Source organism: Mobula birostris, chromosome 5, assembly GCF_030028105.1.
Source record: "Mobula birostris isolate sMobBir1 chromosome 5, sMobBir1.hap1, whole genome shotgun sequence".
Taxonomy (NCBI): Eukaryota; Metazoa; Chordata; class Chondrichthyes; order Myliobatiformes; family Myliobatidae; genus Mobula; species Mobula birostris.
In genome coordinates this window covers 130,879,899-130,904,992 of record NC_092374.1, presented here as the reverse complement: position 1 = coordinate 130,904,992, position 25,094 = coordinate 130,879,899, and positions in this window count along the sequence as shown.

Genomic DNA, 25,094 nt, shown 5'->3' with positions numbered 1-25,094 from the left:
CACTCGCTTCAAAAAGGCAACAATTATACCAGTGCCAAAGAAGAATAATGTGGGCTGCCTTAACGACTATCGCCCAGTAGCAATCACATTGACAGCGATGAAATGCTTTGAGAAGTTGGTTATAACTAGACTGAACTCCTGCCTCAGCAAGGACCTGGACCCATTGCAATTTGCCTATCATCACAATAGGTCAATGGCAGACGCAATCTCCATGGCTCTTCACATGGCTTTAGACCACCTAGACAACACAAACACCTACGTCATGATGCTGGTCATTGACTATAGCTCACCATTTAATACCATGATCCCCACAATCCTGATTGAGAAGTTTCAGAAACTGGGCCTCTGTACTTCCCCCTGTAATTGGATCCTCGACTTCCTAACCAGAAGACCACAGTCTGTGTAGATTGGTGATAACATTTCCTCTTCGCTGACGATTAACATTGATGCACCTCAGGGTTGTGTGCTTAGCCCACTGGTCTACTCCCTCTATACACATGACTGTGTGGCTAGGCATATCTCAAATACCATCTACAAATTTGCTGACGATACAACCATTGTTGATAGAATCTCAGGTGGTGACGAGAGGGTGTACTGGAATGAGGTATGCCAACTAGTGGAATGGTGCCTCAGCAACCATATAACCATATAACAATTACAGCACGGGAACAGGCCACCTTGGCCCTTCTAGTCCGTGCCGAACTCTTACTCTCACCTATTCCCACCGACCTGCACTCAGCCCATAACCCTCCATTCCTTTCCTGTCCATATAGCTATCCAATTTAATTTTAAAAGACAACATCGAACCTGCCTCAACCACTTCTGCTGGAAGCTCGTTCCACACAGCTACCACTCTCTGAGTAAAGAAGTTCCCCCTCATGTTACCCCTAAACTTTTGCCCTTTAACTCTCAACTCATGTCCTCTTGTTTGAGTCTCCCCCACTCTCAATGGAAAAAGCCTATCCACGTCAACTCTATCTATCCCCCTCATAATTTTAAATACCTCTATCAAGTTTCCCCTCAACCTTCTACGCTCCAAAGAATAAAGACCCAACTTGTTCAACCTTTCTCTGTAACTTAGGAGATGAAACCCAGGTAACATTCTAGTAAGTCTTCTCTGTACTCTCTCAATTTTGTTGACATCTTTCCTATAATTCGGACACCAGAACTGTACACAATACTCCAAATTTGTCCTTACCAATGCCTTGTCCAATTTCAACATTACATCCCAACTCCTGTACTCAATGCTCTGATTTATAAAGGCCAGCATACCAAAAGTTTTCTTCACCACCCTTTCCACATGAGATTCCATCTTCAGGGAACTGTGCGGATAGGGTGGTGAAAAAATCTGGCACTCAATGTCAGTAAGACAAAAGTGCTGATTGTGGACTTCAGGAAGGGTAAGAGGAAGGAACACATACCAATCCTCATAGAGGGATCAGTGGAGAGAGTGAGCAGGTTCAAGTTCCTGGGTGTCAAGATCTCTGAGGATCTAACCTGGTCCCAACACATTGATGTAGTCATAGAGAAGGCAAGACAGTGGCTATACTTTATTAGGAGTTTGAAGAGATTTGGCATGTCAACAAATACACTCAAAAACTTATACAGTTGTACTGTGGAGAGCATTCTGACAGGCTGCATCACTGTCTGGTATGGAGGGGCTACTGCACAGAACCGAAAGAAGTTGCAGAAGGTTGTAAATCTAGTCAGCTCCATCTTGGGCACTAGCCTACAAAGTACCCAGGACATCTTTAGGGAGCGGTGTCTTAGAAAGGCAGCGTCCATTATTAAGGACCTCCAGCACCCAGGGCATGCGCTTTTCTCACTGTTACCATCAGGTAGGAGATACAGAAGCCTGAAGGCACACACTCAGCGATTCAGGAACAGCTTCTTCCCCTCTGCCATCAGATTCCTGAATGGACTTTGAAGCTTTGGACACTACCTCAGTTTTTTAATATACAGTATTTCTGTTTTTGCACATTTTTAAATAATCTATTCAATATATGTAATTTACTTGTTTATTTATTATTATGTTTTATTTTATTTATTAGTACTATTTTTTTCTCTCTCTGCTAGATTACGTATTGCATTGAACTGCTGCTGCTAAGTTAACAAATTTCACGTCACACGCCAGTGATAGTAAACCTGATTCTGATTCTGATTCCTCGTGTATGTGAAGGATGTAAGAAATAAAGTCAATTCAACTCAATTCAACTAAATAGGACTGCCTTAGGGACTCCAGCTCTGGACTTTTCCTCAGAGTGTACTCCTAAAGTTTTCACCATGGGTGGGTATAGCCGCAAGGTTTAAGCTCAGTTTTCCTTCTCCTGGATGAGCTGCCAACCACAGCTTATGAGCCCCATTTGCCCGAAGCAACTGGTTTTAAGGCGCCAGTAACCCACCTTTACCCTTTCTCCTGTCAGTAGAAACAGATCGGCCGGACTTATTAGCTAAGCCACATGGGAAGGCCAGGAGCTGGAACTGGTTGTCAGAAGCTATTTGATATGCACACCATTGGGAGCATTTAACAGGCAGAGGAAGCTTATTCCCACTAACTCCCCCGGCTATAACACCCTTCAGAAACCCCCATCAGTGAACTGTTCCCACAACCTATGGAATCACTTTGAAGGACTATACACCTCATGTTTTTGATATGTCTTGCTTGCTTACTTATGATTATTTTGATAAATTTTTCTCTTACTTTCTGTATTTGCACAATTTGTTGCTTTTTGTTGCACTTCGGTTGCTTGTCTGTCCTGTTGGGTGCGGTCTTTCAGTGAATCTTTTATATTTCTTGTATTTTTGGTGATGTCTGCAAGAAAGTGAATCTCAGGATTGTATTTGGTGACATAAATGTACTTTGATAATAAATTTACTTTGAACTTCATACACAAGAATTTTTGATTGTATCTCTTTTTTGATTCTAAATATAAAGTCTTACTGAGTATTACCTTTATATTCCACCTGATAATATTTTGAGTAAAGCACTCACTATTTATTATTAGAAAACATTATTTAAACAAATGTACATCATACTCCCATTAAACTGAAATAATAACTTTTATATATTATTCCTTTTCTGTCTCCAGTGTTTTCCAGTGTAAAATTCCTATTTCTGTGTTCAATTGTAAGCAAACCTCATTATTGAAGATCATTTATAAGTTTTTTTTAATATATAAAGTTATAGAGTCATCTAGTACAGAAATAGACCCTATATCCCACCATGGCCATTATAAGTTATGCATTATTAAATGACCATATCATTTGCATCATTACTTCCCCTATAAATTCAAAAAATAATGAAAATTCTTTGGCTTGATGCTCTTCCATTTCTTTGTGTTGAAATTTTTAATGTCATTTTGGCATTCAGACCATTTTCTTTCATCCTTCTCTTCCAGTAAGACCATTGGGCCCATCAAGTCTGCTCTACCATTCAACCATGGCTGAATTATTTTTCCCTCTCAACCCCATTCTCCTGCCTTCTCCCAGTAACTTTGACATCCTTACTAATCAAGAACCTATTGGCCTGTGACTTGGCTTCCACGGTCTTTCATGGCAATAGCTTCTACAGATTCACCACCTTATGGCTAAAAAAAAATCCACCTCATTTCTTCTAAATCCCCTCTATCCAGGCCTTTGAAATGAGATCGGCCCCTCATCTTTCTCAACTGCAGCAAGTACAGGGTCAGAGCTATCAAACATTCCTCATACTCATAATCAATCATTCACACCCTTTCATTCTCAGATCCATTCTCATGAATCTACTCTAGACCTTCACCAATTCCAGCATATCTTTCCTTAGATATAGAGTCCAAAACTGTTCATAATACTCCAGATGTACTAACCAATGCCCTGTAAAGACTCAGCATTACATCCTTGCTTTTAAATTTTAGTTCTCTTGTAATGAATGCTAACATTGCATTTGCCTTCCTGACTACTGACAACTTGCAAATTAACCTTTAGGGGATCCTGCACTAGGACTCCCAAGTCCCTTTGCAATTCCAATTTCTGAATTGTTTCCCCATTTAGAAAATATCATGAGCCTTTATTTCTTCTACCTAAATGTATGACCATTCCTCACTATTTTTACTCTCTTTTTGCACTACTTAATCTACATGTACAGTACTGTGCAAAAACCTTAGGCTCAATTATATAGCCAGTGTGCCCAAGACTTTAGCACAGTATTGCATTTGTCAAAGGGCTGTGGAAATCTGGTGGGAGCAAAGGATGTTGGAAGTGTTGAGCATGGAGCACCAGGGGAGGGGTGTGGGACGGGTGGCAGAGAAGGAGTACCAGGGGTGGGGTCATGGTGGCACACGTGGAGACATCCAGCCCTGAGACACCACACAAGGCAATTTGATTCCAAACAATTGGTTCATCGATCCTTACAGAATGTCTGTCTGGTGCTTCCTGCTCTCTTCCCTCTCCCTTCCCCTTTCCCAACCATGATTTTCCTTTTGCTGTCCCTTCCCTCTCTCTGTCCTCAACAGAGACCCATATCAGAATCAGGTTTATCATCACCTACATATGTCATGAAGTTTATTTTTTTTGTGCTAGCAGTACAGTGGAATACGTACAATTACTACATTAATTTACAACACTCTTAGGCATCTTAGTGCGCTCTCTCTCTCTCTGTATATATATATATATATATATACATATATATGTGTGTGTGTGTGTGTGTGTGTGTGTGTGTGTGTGTGTTTGTGTGTGTGTCTCAGACTTTTGCACAGTACTGTAAATTTAATATTTTTTATATATTTCTTATTGTAATGTAGAGTATACATAATACAGTATTACTGTCACAAAACAACAAATTTCATGATATAAGTTAGTAATATTAAACCTGATTCTGATTCTGTTTCTGATCTGCCATGTCATTGCCATTCTTCCAACTTGTCCAAGCTGGCTGCAGACTTCCTGCTTCCTCAACACTACCTGTCCCTGCCTCTTGAACTGAAACAGGTTTATTATTGTCACACATACCGAGATTTGTGTTGCTTATTGTTCATACAGATCTATTCATTGCACAATGCATTGTGGTAGAAGCAGGTAAATCAATAACAGAATGCAGAATGAAGTGCAACAGCAACAGAGAAAATGCAGTGCAGGTAAACAATAAAGTGCAGGATCATAATGAGTTTGTTTGCGAGGGCAAGAGACCACCTTATTGTAGTAAGGAACCATTAAGTAGTTCCATAACAGCAGGGTGAAAGCTGTCTTTGAGCCTGGTGGGACGTCTTTCAGGCCTTTCTACCTTCTGCCTGATGGAAGAGGAGAGAGGAGGGAATGTACATGGTAGGAGTGGGTCTTTGATGATCCTGGCTGCACCACTGAGGCAGCAAGAAGTACAGACAGAGTCCATACTTGGTTGTTTTCTGTGATGTGCTGAGCTGTGTCCACAAATCTCTGAAGTTTCTTGCAGTCACGGGCAGAGCAGTTTCCATACCAAGCTGTGTTGCATCCAGATGGAATGTTTTCTATGGTGCATCGAAAAGGGTTAGTAAGGGTCAATGGGAACTTGCCAAATTTTTTCAGCCTCTTAAGGAAGAAGAGGTCCTGGAGAGCTTTCTTGGCCATGGTGTCTATCTGTTTGGACCAGGGAAGGCTGCTGGCGATGTTTACTCCTCAGAATTTGTTGCTCTCAATCCTCTCAAGAATTGCTGAGGACAGGAGTATGAGCACAGCCCCATCCATAAGTCAATGACCAAGTCCTTCATTTTGTTGACTTTGAGGGAACAATGTTGTCATGGCACCATGTTACTAAGCTTCCTATCCCCTTCCAGTACTCCGATTCATGGTAATTTGTCATACGGCTCACAACAGTGGTATCATCTGTAAACTTATAAATGGAGTTTAAGCACAATTGACCACACAGTGATGAGTATACAAGAGCAAAGAAAGGTGGCCGAGGATGCACCCTCGTGGGGCACCAGTGATTGGAATAATTCTTTGTATTTTTGTGTCATTCACAAAAATGGTCACAAAGCCATCAGTTTCATCCTAATCACTGATATATAATGTGAAAAGAAGTGGTCTCAGCACTGGCACCTGCTGCAGGACAGCACTAGTCACCGGCTTTACTCCCACTGTTTGTCTTCTGCCAGTCAACCAATCTACTGTCCATGCCAGTATCTTTCCTATAATACCATGAGTCCTTAGCTTTGTTTAGCGGCCCAGCATCTTGTCAAAGGCCTTCTGAAAGTCCAAGTAAACGGCATCCACTGTCTCTTCTTTGTCTATACTGCCTGTCACTTCCTCAAAGAATTCCAACAGATTTGTCAGGCATGATTTCCCCTGAAGGAAACCATGATGATTTTGGCCTATTTTTATCATGTGCCTCCAAGTACGCTGGAAGCTCATCCTTAATAATAGAGCACAACATCTTCCCAACCACTGAAGTCAGTTTAATTGGCCTATAATTTACAGTCTTTTCCCTCCCTCCCTTAAAGAGTGGAGTAATATTTTGTGGTTTTTCAGTCTTCTGAAACCATTCCTGACTCTAGGGATTCTTGAAAGACTGACTGTATATCTCCCTTCCTAGATGCTACCCGACCTTCTGAGTTCCTCTAGCTTTTTCTATCTGTTGCATTGTTTAGTTGTCTTCTGTTGTGTTTTCTTTTTATCAAAGCTTCCTAATTCTTTAACTTCCCACTATGTTTTGTCCTAAACTGACCTAAGACAATTTTTTATTCAGACAATCTGAATGTTTTAACTTTTGGCCCCATTGCTTTCTGGGTCCACTTACAGATTATACTGAACTAGGAAACAGTGGAGGTTGTTTTAATCACAGAACGAGTTATGTAAAATGTCTAAGTGGGCAGAGTATGTTAGGTAAAATTAAATATGATTAAGTATATATTATGTAAGAAGAATGACAAATACTTCCTGTACAAAGTGCAAGAATAGAGTTAAATAAGCTAAGAAGAAAAAAATTACTAAAAAGTATTTGTAGATCAGAATCAGAATTATTACTGATTTATAAGACATGAAATTTATTGTTCTGTAGAAGAACTACAGTGAAAAGTTATAAAATCACCATACATTATAAAATATTTAAGTAGTGCTTTTGCTGTACAAAGGGATCCTACCACCAAATGTACCTCTACTTCCCCTCCTCCCCTCTCTTCACTTTCTGCAGGGATCATCGCTCTGACCATGATTCTCTTCTCCATTCATCCCTCCCCACTAATCTCTCTCCCGGCACTTACCCCTGCAAGTGACCGAGGTGCTACACCAGCCTACTTAACTCCTCCCTCATCTTCATTCAGGGCTTCAAACAGTCCTTCCAGGTGAGGCAACACTTCACCTGCAAATTTACAGAGGTCATCTACTGTATCTGGACCATTCGGTAAATTGGGGGACTGCTTCGTCGAGCGCCCCCACACCATCCACCAGAACCGGGACTTCCCAGTGTCCAAACATTTTAATCTGTTCCAGTGAGTGGATCAGTGGCCTCCTCTTGTGCCAAGATGAGGCCACCTTCTGGGTGGAGGATCAACACCTTAAATTCTGTTTGAGTAGCCTCCTACCTCATGGCATAAATATTAATTTCTCTTTCTGGTAAGAAAAAATTCCCTCCTCTTCCCTTCTTCTTCTATTCTCCACTCTGGCCTCTTACCTCTTTTCACCTGCCTATCACCTCCTCCTGGATCCCCTCATCGTACCCTTTCTCCTGTAGTCCACTCTCCTCTCCTGTAAGATTCCTTCCTCTCCAGCCCTTTATCTTTCCTATCCACGTGGCTTCACCCATTACCTTCTTACCCTCCCCCACACCTTTTTATTCTGCTGTCTTCCTGCTTCCTTTCCAGTCCTGTAGAAGGGTCTCAGCACAAAATGTTGAGTTTCTCCAGTGCATTGTGTGCTGCTTTAGATTTCCAGCATCTGCAGACTTCCTAGTGTTTAAAATTAATTACAAGGTAGTGTTCGTGGATTTATGGACCATTCAGAAGTCTACGTCAATGTCTTGATGCATAGCTGCTTATCATAACAAGGTTGAATAGGGTCGGTTAAGCCATTTCCAAAACATTCCACTTCAGTTTCTGGACCCACAAAGGGGGCAACCAAACACCGGAAGCATTGTAAGAAGAGATGAAAAGCTACTCTACAAAATCATAGTTAGACAACACTTGGAGCAATGTGTTCAGTCTGGTCACCTCATTATAGGAAGGATGTTGAAGTTTTAGAGAACATGCAGAGGGGATTTACCAGACTGCTGCCTGGATTAGAGAGCATGTATGTAAGAAAAGAGGCATAGATCAAGTGGACAGTCAGTACCTTTTTCCCAGGGTGCAAATAGCTAATATGAAAGGAAATAATTTTAAGGTGATTGGTGGAAAGTATGGGGGCGGGGGAAGTCAGAGGTAGATTCTTTTACACAGAGAGTGGTGGCTGCACAGCACTCACTGGCAGAGGACCTGGTAGACCTAGATACTTTAGGGACATTTAAGAGGTTGTTAGATAGGCACATGAATGAAAGAAAATTGGAGTGCTATTGACCCTATCTACCATGGGATAGTGTGGGAGGTAGATATAGAACATCAGGTTCCACTATTGCCTAGTCATCTTGAGTTTTATGCCATGTCAAAAATTTGATCTTTTAATTCCTTTTGTTTTAATTGACCAAAGTCTGTGCTGAAGCTGATGGTAAATCCCATAACTGGCATCTGACTTGACTGAGAGGTTAGTCCAGGGAAATGAAATCTATGTTTTCCAAGAGCTCACAATAAACTCTGATTGATTGATTGATTGATGAGGCATTGTAGACAGATTGATAAAGTCTCTTGGTCCTGTATATGTTGAGTCCAAGGCCTATTCTCTCATACGTCAAAGAATTGATGATTTCTTCAAACTCATCATACAATCATGCCATTAATTAAATCAGTTTGCCTCCAATTCTGAAGATTAGCTGCACTCATCAGGGAAAGTTTGTTGTGATGAGATACAACATTGCAGCAAGAAAGCTTGAGAAAAATAACGGAGCAATGATACAGCCTTTTTAGACAGTGGGCTTTGTTGTTGGTTCTGTGGTAGACCCACTGGTTCATAGGTCACAGGCAATTGTACATCACAAGTAAGATGTAAATAAATTAATATTAGCTGCCAAAGTTGGCATGGTTGATAGAGCCAAAAGCTTTAGTGACATGTTGTTTAATATTCAAGTAATGTTTGAATAATCCTGTGACTATATTATTGAGTAAGCATTCCTTGTTTTTTTAAATAATTCATTACTGTTTATATGTAAAAATACATGAATTGCATACGTCATGACAGTACCATGCAATATGTGTGCAGCTCGCTTAAAGTAAACACAAAGTTAGACTCACATTTTGGATTCCCGTGTCTTCCTTTGAATTAGTTTAATGCCCTGAAGTTACGAAACATAACAAGGTCAAAGGAGGACATGTAATGCTGCCTCATTTTTCTTGGAGTTGTTGCACAGTGATGATTAGGTTAACTGTGCCTTTGAACGGACAAGGATAAGAGGAATTATCAAACCTAAGATATGCCGACTTTCAAGCTTGCAGATGACACGCAAACTTGCACTGTTCTATGAGGAGGATAGCAGTACATTTCAGGAAGCAATAGAGAGGCGAGCTGAATAGTAGTGGTGAGGGACAACAAATTTAACGCTGAAAAAATGCAACATGTTATATTTTGTTGGAAAAATGAGAAGACACACAAACAGGATACTAAAAAGTGGTACAAAAACAATGACATTGTTCTGTGCTCAAAGGTCAATGATACAGGCAAGGTACAGTACTGTGCAAAAGTCTTGTGCACATATATAGAGCCAAGGTGCAGAAGAATTTTGCACAGTATTTTAGCAATGTTATGTATTGCACTGTACTGTTGTCACAAAAAGAAACAAATTTCATGACATATGTGAGTAATAATAAATCTGATTCAGATATGTGTCTCTATTTTGGACGGAGAGTGAGAAGGGGGCAAGAGTGAAAGGGTTACCATATGAGGAACGTCTGGCAGCTCTTGGGCTGTATTCCCTGCAGTTCAAAAGAATGAGGGGGATCTCATAGAAACATTCCAAATGTTAAAAGGCCTGAACAGATTAGATATGGCAAAGTTATTTCCCGTGGTAGGAGAGCCTAGGACAAGAGGGCATGACTTCAGGATTGAAGGACGTCCATTTAGAACTGAGATGCGAAGAAATTACTTTAGTCAGAAGGTGGTAAATCTGTGGAATTTGTTGCCACGAGTGGCTGTGGAGGCCAAGTCATTGGGTGCATTTAAGGCAGAAATAGATAGGTTCTTGATTAGCCAGGGAATCAAAGGGTATGGGGAGAAGGCAGGTGAGTGGGGATGACTGGAAGAATTGGATCGGCCCATGATTGAATGGCAGAGCAGACTCGATGGGCCAAATGGCCTACTTCTGCTCCTATACCTTATGGTCTTATGGGGCAGGGAGAAGGGGATTGCGGTTGGGAAAAGGGGAAGGGAGGGGGGAGGGAGTGGGAAGCACCAGAGAGACAATCTGGAATGATCAATAAACCAATTATTTAGAATCAAATGACCTTGTCTGGTGCCTCAATGTTGGTTGTGTCTCTACCTACGCTACCCCCACCCATGGCACTCTTTCTCTGTCACCTCTCCCATGGTGCTCCACCCTCACCATTCCCAGCATCCTTTCCTTTCTCCAGATTTACAAACTTGCACTCCACTTTGACAAATACAGTACTGTGCAAAGGTCTTAGGCACCCGAGGTACAGTATGTATATCTGTCCGAGACTTTTGCACTGTACTGTACATGTAGATTAGGTAGTGCAAAAAGAGAGCAAAAATAGTGAGGTAGTGTTGTATGTTCATCCATTTTGGCAGAAGAAATAAAGGCTCATTCTATTCTTAAAATGAAGAAACAATTCAGAAATTCAATTGCAAAGGGACTTGGGAGTCCGAGTGCAGGACCCCCTGAAGGTTAGCTTGCAAGTTGTCAGTAGCCAGGAAGGCAAATGCAGTGCTAACATTCATTACAAGGGAACTAAAATATGAAAGCAAGGATGTAATGCTTTATAAGGCATTGGTTAGTACATTTGGAGTATTGTGAGCAGTTTTGGTCCCCATATCTAAGGAAAGATACAGTGTGTTATTGTTGGAGAGGGTCCAAAGTCGGTTCACAAGAATGATTCCAAGAATGGAAGGGTTAACCTATGAGGAGTGTTTGATGGCTGCGGGCCTGTATTTACTGTAGTTTTGTAAGATGAGGGGGGCGGGGGGAGTCTCATTGAAACCTACTGAATATTGAAAGACCTAGATTGAGGGGGAGGTAGAGAACATATAGGAGAGTCGAGGACCAGATGGTGTCCCTTTAAAAAAGAAATGAGGTAGAATTTCTTTTAACCAAAGGTGGTTTATATGAAGAAGTCATTGCTCGGATGGTCATGGAAGCCTAATCATTGGGTAGAGTGAAGTCTGATAGGATCTTGATTAGTAAGGGTGTCAAAGGTTACTGGGGGAAGGCAGGAGAATGGGGTTGAGAGGGGAAAATAATTCTGCCGTAATTGAATGGTGGAGCAGACTTCAAGAGACATATGGCCCAATTCTACGCCTATGTCTTATGGTCTTATCGGAAGAGAAAGGTGAAAAAAAATAGTCTGAAAGCCAAAATGACATTAAAAGTTCAACACCAAGAAATGGAAGAGCACCAAGCCAAAAGGTTTTCATTATTTTTTGAATTTATAGGGGAAGTAATGATGCAAATGATGTGGTCATTTAATAATGCATAACCTGCAAAGGCCACAGTGGGACATGGGGTCTATTTCTGAAATGGATGCCTCTATGACTCTATATATTAAAAAATCTTCTAAGTGATCTTCAGTAATGAGGTTTACTTACAATTGAATACAGTAATGGGAATTTTACACTGGAAAATGCTGGAGACTGAACAGGAAATCACTTTGCAAAGATCAATAAACCAATTGTTTGGGATCAACTGACCTTGCCTGGCGTCTCAGGGCTAGCTGGCCGCACCTGCACCACCCCCTGCCCTGGCACTCCCTCTCTGCCACTTTTCCAACAGCACTCCACCCTCACCATTCAAACCATTCTTTGCTTTCGCCAGATTTGCAAACTAGCACTCCACTCCATGTTGCAAATACAATGGTGTTCAAAAGTCTTGGGCACCCTAGTTATATATATGTGCCCAAGACTTTTGCACAGAACTGTAGTTTGAAAAAGGTAGTGACAAAGCCCAATGAGATGTTGTGTTTTCAAATAGAGGCACAGAACACAGAAGCAAGAAAGTCATGATGAACCTTTGTGAAAGACTGGTTAGTCCACAACCGGACTATTGTGGTCATAAGATGGTGCTATTTCTGGTTAGGATGGAATGAGTGTGACAGCTTCCTAGTAGTCAAAAAGCTAAGAAATCAGGCTAAAAACATCACTAAAATACTTTTCTGAGGGAAATTGTATTAAATTATTACTGCAAACAATGAAGGGGCTAGCGATGGTGAGGTGAGTTCAGGGAATGAATCAATGCAGATGGAGTTCTGATGCCTGTACAACTGGCCTAGGAGTGAGGTTTGATCTCCCTGGGTGCCGTGAGGAGAAGTTGGGGCCCGGGCAGAGAAGATTCAGTATTTGTACAACTGCCTCGGGTGCAAGGTTGGATCACTCTGGGTGCCAAGCTGACTTGAAGACCCTGAGAGTGGCTTCAGGCTGGGATGTGAAATCTGGGCCCAGAGTGAGCCATTGGGCAGTGTGGTCTAGGCCTGGAGCCTTTCGCAGCAGTGGTGCCCGAGTCTTAGTGCGAGGTACAATCTGCTGTTTGGACAATTTAAATGCTGGCCCAGATTGGAGGCGAGAGTTGATTTGGCTTGCTCTCCATGGTCTTCACTCCTCTCTCCAGGGCACGAAGCCTTTCACTGTTCCAATTTTGGGTCAATTTAAACGTCTGCCCAGATAGACTGAAAAGACAGGATGTCGATCAGGACGAGAGCCTATGTCGCTCATTCTCTGCCATAGTCACTCCTCTCTCCATGGGGCTGAGGCTATGAAGACTTCCCCGGCTGCTGTACTCCATGCCCACTAATATGATGAACTGATAAGCGAGGCACTGGGCCTAATCTGGGCTGCACCAGGGTTCGGATCTGAGGACTCGTTTTTGTTCCAGGATGTTGTTGTTCACTTCACTTGTTTGCATGATTTATATTTTTATTTGTTTCTCTTTCCCATCAAGTGTTGGTCTTTTATTTTTATTTTTATTCTTTTTTTCTTTAATTGGGTTCTTTTGGGTTCCTTGCTTTGTGGCTACCTGTGAACAAGCAAATCTCCGGGTTGTATAATTTACACATTCTTTGATGATAAATGTACCTGATTCCTGACTTGAATGTCTGTTTGGTACTTTTTAGAAAAGATTTGGTTTGGAGAGCTGGCAGAAGGGATTTGATAAAAGGATTGCAAGGTTGAGGCATTTTGGGTATGTGGATCGGCTGAGGAAACTGTGGTTGTTCTCTTTCAGATGAAGTTGTAAGGAGACCTGGGACACACTTAAAACTCATGAATAAGCAGAGAAGAGAGAGGTGCCAAAGCCAGTGCACTCTACCGGAGGCAGTGTTGCCCTCATGGGCTCAGGGTCTAGCCTTTTTAAAAATGTGGCTGTACGTTACCGATATCTTACACGTGCTTGCTATGTTGCATGTGCTATGTGTGATGGCTGATCCTGTGGTTTGCACCTTGGCCTTGGAATAATGCGATTCTGTTTGGCTGTATTCATGGGTATTCATGAATGGTTGAATAACAATTAAACTTGAATTGAATTGAATTAAGATGGAGAGACACTGTTTATTGATGGAAGGCTCAAGGACTAGCAACATAAAAGGAATGTGATTGACGAACAAAGGCGACACGAGAGAGGGAAAAAAAAATTAGGCAGTGAAAAGTTAGGTTCTGGAATATTTTTGCCAAAGGTAGTGTGGGGGCCGATTTAGCTGTAGCTCTCAAAAAGAAGATTGTTAGGTAACAAAAGAATTTGGAAGGTTGAGGGTAGAGGGCAGAAGGGTGGAAACAACTGATTGTTCATACACTCAGTGACCACTTCCTTAGGTACCTCCTGAACTTAATAAAGTGCCACTGAGCGTATGTTCATGGTCTTCTGCTGCTTCTTTGACATGTTGTGCATTGAGAGATGCTCTTCGGCACACCTCTGTTGTAATGCAACGCTATTTGAGTTACTGCCACCTCCCTGTCAGCTTGAACCAATCTGCAAGTTCTTCACTGACCTCTCTCACCATCAAGGCATTTTTGCCCACAGAACTGCCGCTCACTGGATGTGTTTGGTTTCTCCACACCATTCTCTGTAAACTCCAGAGACCGTTATGTGTGAAAATCACAGGAGATCGGCAGATTCTGAGATCCACAAACCACCCTGTCTGGCATCAATAATTATTCCACAGTCAAAGTCATTTAGATCCCATTTCTTCCCCATTCTGATGTTTGGTCTGAAAAACAACTGAACCTCTTGACCACATCTGCATGTTTTTATGTACTGAGTTGCTGCCACATGGTTGGTTGATTAGCTGATTCCAGTACCTGCATTAACGAGCAGGTGCACAGGTGTACCTAATAAAATGGCTGTGCAGTGTATGTTGTTCAGGTATGGAACTGATGGGCTGAATGGCATCCTTCTGCACTCAAATCTTCCTATATTTCTGATCAATAAAATCCTAGAATATTAACTGACAAGCAGTAGAATTTGACGACATAAATATGGAAATGTGTTGTTACCCTTACCTGTATAAATACTTTATTGTCATATGCAGATAATCCTCCCACTCATTAGAAACAATGCCACAGAACTTCACATTATAAAGTTCCAAATCCATTTCAGAGATTTTTAAAATTTGTCCTTGGATTTTGTGAGGGCTAATGTGATAAATCATGGGTTTTTGATCCACTTATGATTTCTATTTATTCTGCAGGAGGTTCCAAGGTTCCAAAGCAATCTTATATATTCTGTCTGCTTTAGTCAAGGCAAGGACAATATCTTGTGATCCCTTCTGCAACCAGCATACATTGTCCTATTATTTCTTCTAATATTCATTTCAGCTATTCTCCACTGACTTTTCCGTAATTCCCTGTCCTCACGTTTTTGATTGCTTGTGACTTCTAAAATACTTTCTCTAGGACTTTAGGCTATTTTTGACCTCCTTATGTAGTCACTGGGGTCTTGCTCCTGATATTTTTTTACCTGCATTGTATAGTTTTCACTTCAGCTGGAATGTGAAACCTCTGGCTAATGGGACAAACAATAATCATCATCATGACTCAGTGGTACACAGAGTGTTCTGTGTCAGTGATGCCTGACAAGTGTAAGGATGTTTCTGCGTCTTACTATTCAGATTAAAACACTGGAATGCACGTTAGCTGTTCAGTCCCTCAAGCCTAATTTGCTATTCAACTAGAATATAGCCACCTCTGCAGTTCTTTCATATCTTTTAACACTTATACCAACAAAAATCTGTTAACATATTTTCAATTTTGCAATTCACTGTGCATCCAAAGACTTTTGAAGAAGTGTTCCAGATCTTCCTATCCTTTTTGTGAGAAAAGTATATTTCTAGATTTCACTCCTAAATGTGTTAGCTTTGATATTACTTCCTTGTTCAATGTTCTTCCAGCAGTGGAAATAACTTCTGTGGATCTATGGAACTGATTGTTGGGTGTGTGTAGGAAACAGAAATGGCCAGTGTGGTAGTACTTGTGTCCAAAATTGACTCTGAGTTCCTCCAGCAGATTCCAGTACCTGCACTCTCCTGTGAGTCTGCTGGGGTCAGTTGCTGTGTTTGGTGCTCCTGATGTGGCCTCCTGTACATCAGTGATACCTGACGTAGATTGGGAGACTGCTTTGCCAAGCATCTAACCTCCGTCCGCCAGAACAAGTGGGAACTCCCAGTGGCTGCCCATTTTAATTCCACTTCCCATTCCCATTCCAATATGTTAATCCATGACCTCCTCTACTGTCATGATGACGCCACACTTAGGTTGGAGGAGCAACACCTTATATTCCATTTGGATAGCCTCCAACCTGACGGCATGAACTTCGATTTCTCAGACTTCCAGTAATGCCCGCCACCCCCCTTCACCATTTCCCATCCCCTTTTCTCTTTCTCACTTTATCTGCCCATGCATCACCTCCCTCTGGTGCTCCTACCCTCCTTTTCCTTCTTCCAGGCTTTGTGTCTCTTTCACCAACTGACTTCCCAGCCCTTTGCTTCATCCCTCCCCCTCCAGGTTTCACCTATCACCTGGTGTTTCTCTCTCTCCTCTCCCCACCTTTTAAATCCACTCCTCAGCGTTTTTTCTCCAGTCCTGCCGAAGGGTTTTGGCCCAAAACATCAATTGTACTTTTATATAGATGCTGTCTGGCCTCCAGCATTGAGTTCCTCCAGCATTTTGTGTGTGTTCCTGCAATCTCCTGTGTATAAATTTTTACTTTGTAACTCTGACATTAACCTGACTGGTCTACTATTACTCCTTTCTCCCCGTTCCTGAAATGACTAAGTGATATTTGCAATTTCCTAATCCAGAGAGATATCTAAAACTAATGTAGTTCTGTCAATGGTTCTTCTTGATACCTCTTCTGGGTGGGAAACTCAGTCCTGGATATTTACCTCCCTTGAATTTGATTATTTTCTTCAGTTCTCTTTCCTTATCCTTAAAGTTCATTACTACAGCCAGGAGTTCCCAACCTTTTTTCTGCCATGAAGCCTCATAGTTAACCAAGGGGTCCACGGACTCGATGTTGGGAATCCCTGCTGTTGACAGATGCAGGCTTTCCATGAAACAGAATTTTACTAAATACACAGAACATGTGCAGATGGCATATATAAAATGCTGGGGGAACTCAGCAGTTTGGACAACACCTGTGGAGAGAAATAATGAGTTGATGGTTTAGGCCAAGACCCTTCATCCGTTCTGATGAAGTCCTGATAAAGGGTCTTGGTGTTGCAATGAGCGAATGAAGCGAACCCCAGTGCAGGACACAGGCATGGAGATTGAGTCAGGATGCTTACACAGATGTGAACGTTGAACAGCAAACAGGAGGGATTTAGACATGGAGTTTCATAGGTAAATCTTTAAACTGGAGCAAAACTTAGAATACATGGTCCTAAGTGGCCGGGAAACGTTAATTACCACACGGGCAAAACCAACGATCTGGCAACTAGTGATTGTAATGCCAGGGTTCTTATGCTGCAGGTTTTAATGGAAACCAGGTGTGCTGTCATCAAAAAGAATTAGAAGCAAATGGGAAATTAATGGTCAGAACCATGGCACAATCAAAGGAAATTAAGAGAAAGATAGGGAATTAATGATCGGGACTGTGACAGTAACCGCACCCCCCCCAATGGGACCCTCCAGGCGAACCATCAGGCTTGTCCGGATTGTCTCGATGGAAACCATGGAGGAGGGAAGGGTCTAGAATGAAGGAACGGGGAATCCAGGAGCATTCCTCCGGGCTGTATCTCTCCCAATCTACCAGGTACTGGAGATTTCTGCCTCAGTGGCGCACATCCAGTATTCTCCAGACGGTGTGCTCTGGGTGGTCGTCAGTGATCCGGGCAGGTGGAGGGGGTTCGGCAGGAAGGCACAAAGGGGCGACAAATACAGGTTTCAACTGGGAGACATGGAATGTGGGATGAATGTGTATGGATCTGGGCGGTTTGAGCTTGACCACAGAGGGGTTGATGCCACTCTCAATCTTGAATGGTCCCAGGTAGCGAAGGGAAAGTTTCTTGGGTTCATTCTTGAGGGGGATGTCTTTTGACAAGAGCCAAACCTTCTGCCCAGGCCGATAACCTGGTGCAGGAATTTGATGGCGATCGGCAATCCTCGGGTTTGGGAAGGGCTACAAAGTGCACAGCTTTGGAGAAGCGGTCTACAACGGTGAGTATGGCAGTGTTCCCATGTGAAGGGGGTAGTCCGTTAATGAAATCCAGCGCAATGTGAGACCAAGGGTGGCTAGTGACAGGTAGGGGATGAAGCGATCCAGCAGGTGGTCGATGGGAGGCTTTTCCATGGGCACAAACAGAACAGGCAGAGACGAAGGAATGGGTGCCAGCGTCCATGGAGGGTCACCAGAAATGTCTCTTCAGAAGGGACAGAATTGGATTGATTCTGGGATGGCAGGCGAAACGAGAAATGTGCCCCCACTGGAGATCCTGAGACCGAACCGAGTCAGGCACGAAGAAGCGATTGGAGGGTCCATTGCCTGGGTCATGTTGAGTTCGTTGGGCCTCTTTGACTATGGATTTGATCTCCCAGGTGAGGGCAGACACTACACAGGATGGTGGAAGGATGGTCTCGGGGTTGGGAAGGCCCTCCTTGGAGACGTATTGACAGGAGAGAGCATATGGCTTCCCGTTCTTGGACCCTGGACGATAGGTGAGTGTGAATCTAAGACGGCCAAGATATAATGCCCAATGGGCTTGGCGGGAATTCAGGCGTTTGGCGGTTTGGATGTATGCAAGATTCTTGTGATCAGTCCAGACGATAAATGGATGTTCTGCTCCCTCCAGCCAGTGCCTCCACTCCTCCAAAGCAAGTTTGACAGCCAGTAACTCCCGGTTCTCTACGTCATAGTTCTGTTCAGCAGGGGATAGCTGGCGAGAAAAGAAGGCACAGGGATGGAGTTTTTGGTCTGGGCCGGAGCATTGGGAAAGGACCGCTCTCACCCCAGGGTCAGAAACGTCAACTTCCACAATGAACTGGTGAGGTGGGTCAGATTGTGCCAGGATGGGAGCGGAGGTGAAACGCCTCTTCAGCTCCGAGAAGGCTGAGTCCGCTTCGGGGGTCCGGTGAAAAGGGGTCGTAGGAGAGGTGAGCTGAGTAAGGGGCACTGCCACCTGGCTGTAATCCTTGATGAAGCGACGATGAAAGTTTGCGAACCCCAGAAATCGCTGAAGTTGCTTGAGTGTCATGGGTTTTGGCCACTCTGCCACTGTCTGTACCTTTTTGGGATCCGCCCTCACTTTCCCATTCTCCATGACTTACCCTAAGCAACTGACTGAAGGGACCTGAAACTCACACTTCTCAGCCTTCACGAATAGTTTGTTCTCCCAAAGCCTCTGCAGAACCTGACGGACATGGTGGATGTGTTCCTGAAGACTGCGGGAGAAGATTAAGATGTCATCCAAATAAATAAAAACAAAATGGTTAATAAATTCCCTAAGGACATCGCTTATCAGGGCTTGGAAGACGGTGGGGGCATTGGTGAGACCGAATGGTATGACCAGGTATTGGAAGTGATCAAGAGGGGTGTTAAAAGCTGTTTTCCACTCATCCCCCTCCCCTATCCTGACCAGGTGGTAGGCACACCGCAGGTCCAACTTAGAGGAGATGGTGGCTCCCTGAAGGGGTTCGAAAGCAGAGTTGATAAGGGGCAGGGGATGCTTATTCTTTATGGTGATGCTATTCAGGTCCCGGTAGTCAATGCAGAGGCGCAGTGAGCTGTCTTTTCTTCCCCACAAAGAAGGAACCTGTGCCTACAGGAGAAGATGAGAGTCGGATGATGCCCGCCGCGAGAGAGTCATTTAGGTAAGCCTCCATTGCTTCCCTTTCTGGCCGGGACAGATTATACAGCCGACCGGTGGGCAGAGGGGCTCCAGGGAGAAGGTCAATTGCGCAATCGTAAGGGCGGTGTGGAGGCAGGGAAAGAACCCGTTGTTTGCTAAACACTTCTCCCAGATCGTGATACTTTTCTGGAACCTTGGATAAGTCGGGGGTTTCAGCGGCAGATGAGATCACGGTGACTTTCACAGGGGAAAGGGCCGATTGTAGACAACTGGAGTGACAGACGGACTCCAGCTGACTATCTTCCCGGTGAACCAGTCAATGTGGGGATTATGGCGGCTTAAATCATACCTGTTCCCAATCGTTCCCAGAGAGAATAAGAGTCAGGGGTGGTGTGCAGTGTGTGACTCAGGCCAGAAGTCTACTGTCCAGTGCCCAGACTTCCAGAGGAGTACTCAACGGCTCCCAAGGAATTTCGGCCCGGGAAGCTATGTTTTCATCCAGAAGGTTTCCCTCAGCGCCGGAGTCCACTAGAGCGGGCAGAGGCAGATTGTAATGTAAAGTAGCTTGGATCTGCATCCGGGTTCAGGGGACGGAAGGGAATGTTGTCTGGCTCACTAGGATCCCCATTTCTAATGGTGAGCCGTCCCTTTTGGCTGAAGGGAACAAGTAGCATGGAAGTGGCCGGACTGGCCGCAATAGAGACAGTCCCCCGCTCTCAATCTCCAGAGTCGCTCTATAGGAGAAAGACGGTTCCGTCCCAGCTGCATGGGTTCCTCTCCCAGGGCAGTGGAAATGGCTGGGCTGGAAGCTATTCTCGGAGCAGGAGGTGAAAAGAGGCCTGGTCTGGTGGGAGACAGTAATGAGTGACGTGGAGTGGCCAAAGGTGGTGGACAACCAATTCTTTCCCTATGGTGTTCTCAAAGACGATTGTCCAACCTGGCGGCTAGGGAGATCAATGAATCCAGGCTGTCAGTGTCATCCCTTGCCGCCAACATGTCTTTCACCATGTTGCTGAGACCATTCTGAAATACCCCTTGGAGTGCCTCATTGTTCCACCCCAAGTCGGCCGCTAACGTCCGGAACTCCACAGAATATTCAGCAACACCGCGGGAGCCCTGACGGAGAGTGGGTAGATACTTAGTGGCACCTTTACCACGGACAGGGTCGTCAAAGATCTTTCTCATTTCCGCGATAAAGGTGGGGAAAAGAAGAGCAGATATCTAGTTGATTATCCCAAACAGCTGTAGCCCACGCTAAGGCACTTCCCCGCAACAACCCCATGATATAAGCTATCTTTGACTTGTACGTGGATGACTGCTGTTCGAGCACCAAGGAACATTGCAGAAGGAAGGCCTGGCACTTCCCCAGGGTTCAAGTACGTGCGGCTCTCTTGGCGGGGGTGCTGCTGACATGTAGGGCGTTGCAACTATGGGCTGTCTGGGCTGGTTAGACAGAGTTCCAGGAGTGGATGGGGTAAAATGAGAGGATAAACAGTCCACCTGGTCACTGACCTTCGTTACGTTAGCAGACAGGGAATGGTGTCATGGTCTGGATTGGGGCCCCTTTGAATTTACCTTGTTTATGTTACGATCCGGACCGTTGATTCCCTGTTTTCCCGTGTCCCTCGACTTTGGTGATTAGAAGCAATTAACACTCGGCTGAATCGATGGTTTATAGTCTCCGGCTTTCAGCCATTTGGTGCAGGAGCGTTTGCAAAGTCATCCAAGGTACGGTGTGTTGATGTCATCTGGCCAGAGCAAGCCTAGTCTCTGCCGAAGCGAGTGCCGGTAATTCGCCTCTCCTCATCGGAGCAACCCTGTCCAGTTACCTCGCCAAAGCGAGCCTGCAAATTTTCCTCACCGAGGTGGGTCCGTCAGTTAACCCATCGGAGGGAATCAAGAACCGCTGTCTACTGTTCCTGGGCTGAGTTGAGAGCTCACCATTACCTGGAGGCTCCAAGTCAAGTCCTGGCCCTGGCGGCTTCCCAGTTCTGAGTCAAGTCCTGGCCCTGGTGGTCTGTGATTCCTGTCCTACCCCCTTGTCTGAATCCCTTCTCTGCCCCTCTTGCCTCTAGCCCTCATCTGCAGCCCCTGTCTGCACTTTGATCTAGTTCCATTGCCGGAGCTAGATAGGTCCTGTCTGGTGTTCATTTGTGTTGGTCTTGTCTTGTCTTGTCCTTGCCTCCATGGGCTACATCAGGCCGTCTTGCTGTTGCTCTGCGGGGGGTCATGTTTTGTCTTGTCTGGTCCTCTCCTCTGTTGGGGTAAGTCTGGCTGTCTTGCCATTGCTCTGCGGGAAGTCATGTCTTGTCTTGTCTATGCCTCCATGGGTTAAGTCAGGCTGTCTTGCCATTGCCCCACGGGGAGTCATGTCTTGTCTTGTCCTCACCTCTGTAGGGTAGGTCAGGCCGTCTTGCTATTGCTCTGTGGGGGGTCATGTTCTGTCTTGTCTTGTCCTTGACTCCGTAGGGTAGGTCAGGCCATCTTACTGTTGCCCCGTGGAGGGTCATAGGTCCTGGCCCTATGTCCTGTACCCAAGGAGGGGTCCCGAGTCTGTGTATGTGTCCATGGTTCCATGTAGCTGCTCCCTGAGACTGAGGCTCTGTGTTCCCATGTTCCTCCTCTCCCTAGCCCATGTCATGTCCTTGCCTGGTTCTGGGGTCTGAGCCCGAGGCAAGACCCAGGTACTGGGTCCTTGCCCAGTCTCTGGCTCGGAGTCCATACCCTAGCCTCTTCATGTCTCCTCTAGTTCTGGGAGCTGATTCCGAGTCCTAGCCCAGACCCTCGGTCCCAGCCTAGTCATAGTCCTCAGTCCTTGTCCAGTTTGCTATTCCTGCTCCTGCCTAGCTCTCCTGATGTTGAACAGTAAACTAAATTTAATTAACCTCACAAGATGTGTCTTGCATTTGGGTCCACCTCTGCTCCCTATGCCCCCACCATTGTGACATTCGGAGGTTCTCCATGACATCTCGGAGAAGTTGATCGTGCAGACCCAGTAGGGTGCCCTGGCTGGCGAGGGCTTGTTGCAGGGTATTCGTGTCCACTGGGTCCATTGTGGCCAGATCGTTCTGTTGCAATGAGTGAATGAAGTGAACCCATGTGCAGGACACAGGCATGGAGATTGAGTTAGGATGCTTACGCAGACGTGAATGTTGAACAGCAAACAGGAGGGATCTTGTCACGGAGCCTTGACACAGAGATGGAGTTTCATAGGTAAATCTTTAAACTGGAGCAAAACTTAGAACACACGGTCCTAAGTGGCCGGGAAATGTTGACTACTACACGGAAAACCAACGATTTGGCGACTAGTGGTTGCAACGCCAGGGTTCTTATGCTGCAGATCTTGATGGAAACCAGGTGTGCCATCATCAAAGAGAATTAGAAGCAAATGGGAAATTAACAGTTGGAACCGTGGTACAATAAAAGGAAATTAGGAAAAAGATAGGGAATAAACGATTGGGACCGTGACACTTGGCTTGAAATGCTGACTCTTTATTAGTCTCCATAGATGCTTCCTACAGAATTCTGTGTGTGTTACACTGGATTTCCAACATCCACAGAATATATTGTGTTTATGTGCAGATGTCCCTTCAGTATGCAAATTAGTAGTGTAGATTCAGCCTCATGGTAACACTAGACAGATATAATTGTGTCTCATATTTCATGAATTTTATTCATGCCTGAATTAAAGTTGGGGGAAGAGAAAGAGGTTAGCTAGAAGATGATAGGTGAAGCCAGGTGGGTGGGCAAGATAAAGGACTGGGGAAGAAAGAATCTGTTTGGAGAGGAGAGTGGACCATTGGAGAAAGGGAAGGAGGAGGGAACCCAGCAAAGTCACTGTCAGGTGAGAAAAAGTGAAAAGTCAGAGTGGAGAATAGAGGAAGGAGGTGCAGTGGGGGGGGGGGGAGGTTGGAATTTGTTCACTGGAAGGAGAAATTGATATTGATGACATTGGGTTGGAGACAAAATAAAAAAAAAAAAAATTACCTCCTGAAAATTTGGCTGTGCCTTATTTATTTATTCTAAAATAATTATTTTTTTCATGGTATGCCAGAAAAGTTAAGGACATTAGTAAACCAGATGTATTTTTATAACTATCAATCATTTTCACTGCCAAATTATTTTTTGCTAGATTTTACCAGGTGTAACAAGAAAAGCATTCATGGATGTTCTCAAAGCATCCTTGAAGAAATGTAACAACCTCGTGTGACACATTTGAAATGTTGGAGGAACCCAGCAAGTTAGGCAGCATCTATGGAGAGGATGCTGAGACCCTTCATCAGGTCCTGAAAAGTCGACTGCTTATACCTCTCCATAGATGTTGTCTGGCTTGCTGAGTTCCTCCAGCATTCTGTGTCTGTTGCTTTAGATTTCAAGCATCTGCAGAATTTGTTCTGTTTGTAGCAACCCCAAGTCTCCCAACTATCTCAAAGTTAATAAACACTCTAAGTAGAGAAGGAACATTTGGAATGGTGCTGAGAAAAATGTGTTCACACATCAGGAATGTACTGAAGCACCATGTAGGCAGAGAAGAAACAAACTGCCTTCCAAGCTACCCACCTGCCTGTCCCATCTGACATTTATTGTTCCACCTGTGAGTCTGTGATTGGCCTGATCAGCCACTTCAGAACTAACAAAAGTAGAGCAGGAACAAATCATCATCATTTCTGAGGGTTTGCTGAAAATAAAGACTACTTTTTCAAATTCTTTATAAATTTAATTACATGAATTTTAATTCCCCCTTTCACTACAGTGGGTCTCAAATTTATGTACATCTCCAAGTCAATGGTCCAGAGCTCTTGATATTAGACCAGTAACAAGAAGGATGTGGAAGTTTTAGAGAGGGAGCAGAGGAGATTTACCAGGCTGCTGCCTGGATTAGAGAGCATGTCTTATGACAGGGGTTCCCAACCTGGGATCTATGGACCCCTCTGTTAATGGTAAGGCTCCATGGCATAAAAAAAGGTTGGGACCCCCTATCGTATAGGTTGAGCGAGTTAGTGCTTTCCTTTTTGGAGTGAAGGAGGTTGAGAGGTAACTCAACAGAGTTGTACAAGATGATAAGAGGTTTACAGAGGGTGGATAGCTAAAGATTTTTTCATAGGATGAAAAAGGCTAATATAAGGTGACATAATTTTAAGGGAAGTATGGGGGATGTCAGAGGTAGGTTTTACACAGAGAGTAATTGGTGTGTGCAACGTGCTGCCAGAGGTGCTGGTAGATGCAAATATGTTAGGGACATTTAAGAGACTTTTAGATAGACAAAAGCATGAAAGAAAAATGGAGGGCTATGTGGGAAGAAAGGGTTAGATTGATCTTGGAAAGATTGGCCGATGTTCTTGTTGCATTTTGTATTGGGGGAAAAGGGATTTGGGGGGGCAACAATTGGACTACCATTCTTTGTACAGGGTTGGGTGGGTTTGATGTTTCTCTCTGAACTGACATCCCTGGTTTTTCTTTGTTTTGTGGTTATCTGGAGAAGAAGAATCTCAGAGTTGTATACTGCATACATACTTAGATAATAAGTGAACTTTTAAACCTTTGTTAAATGGTTGACACAACATT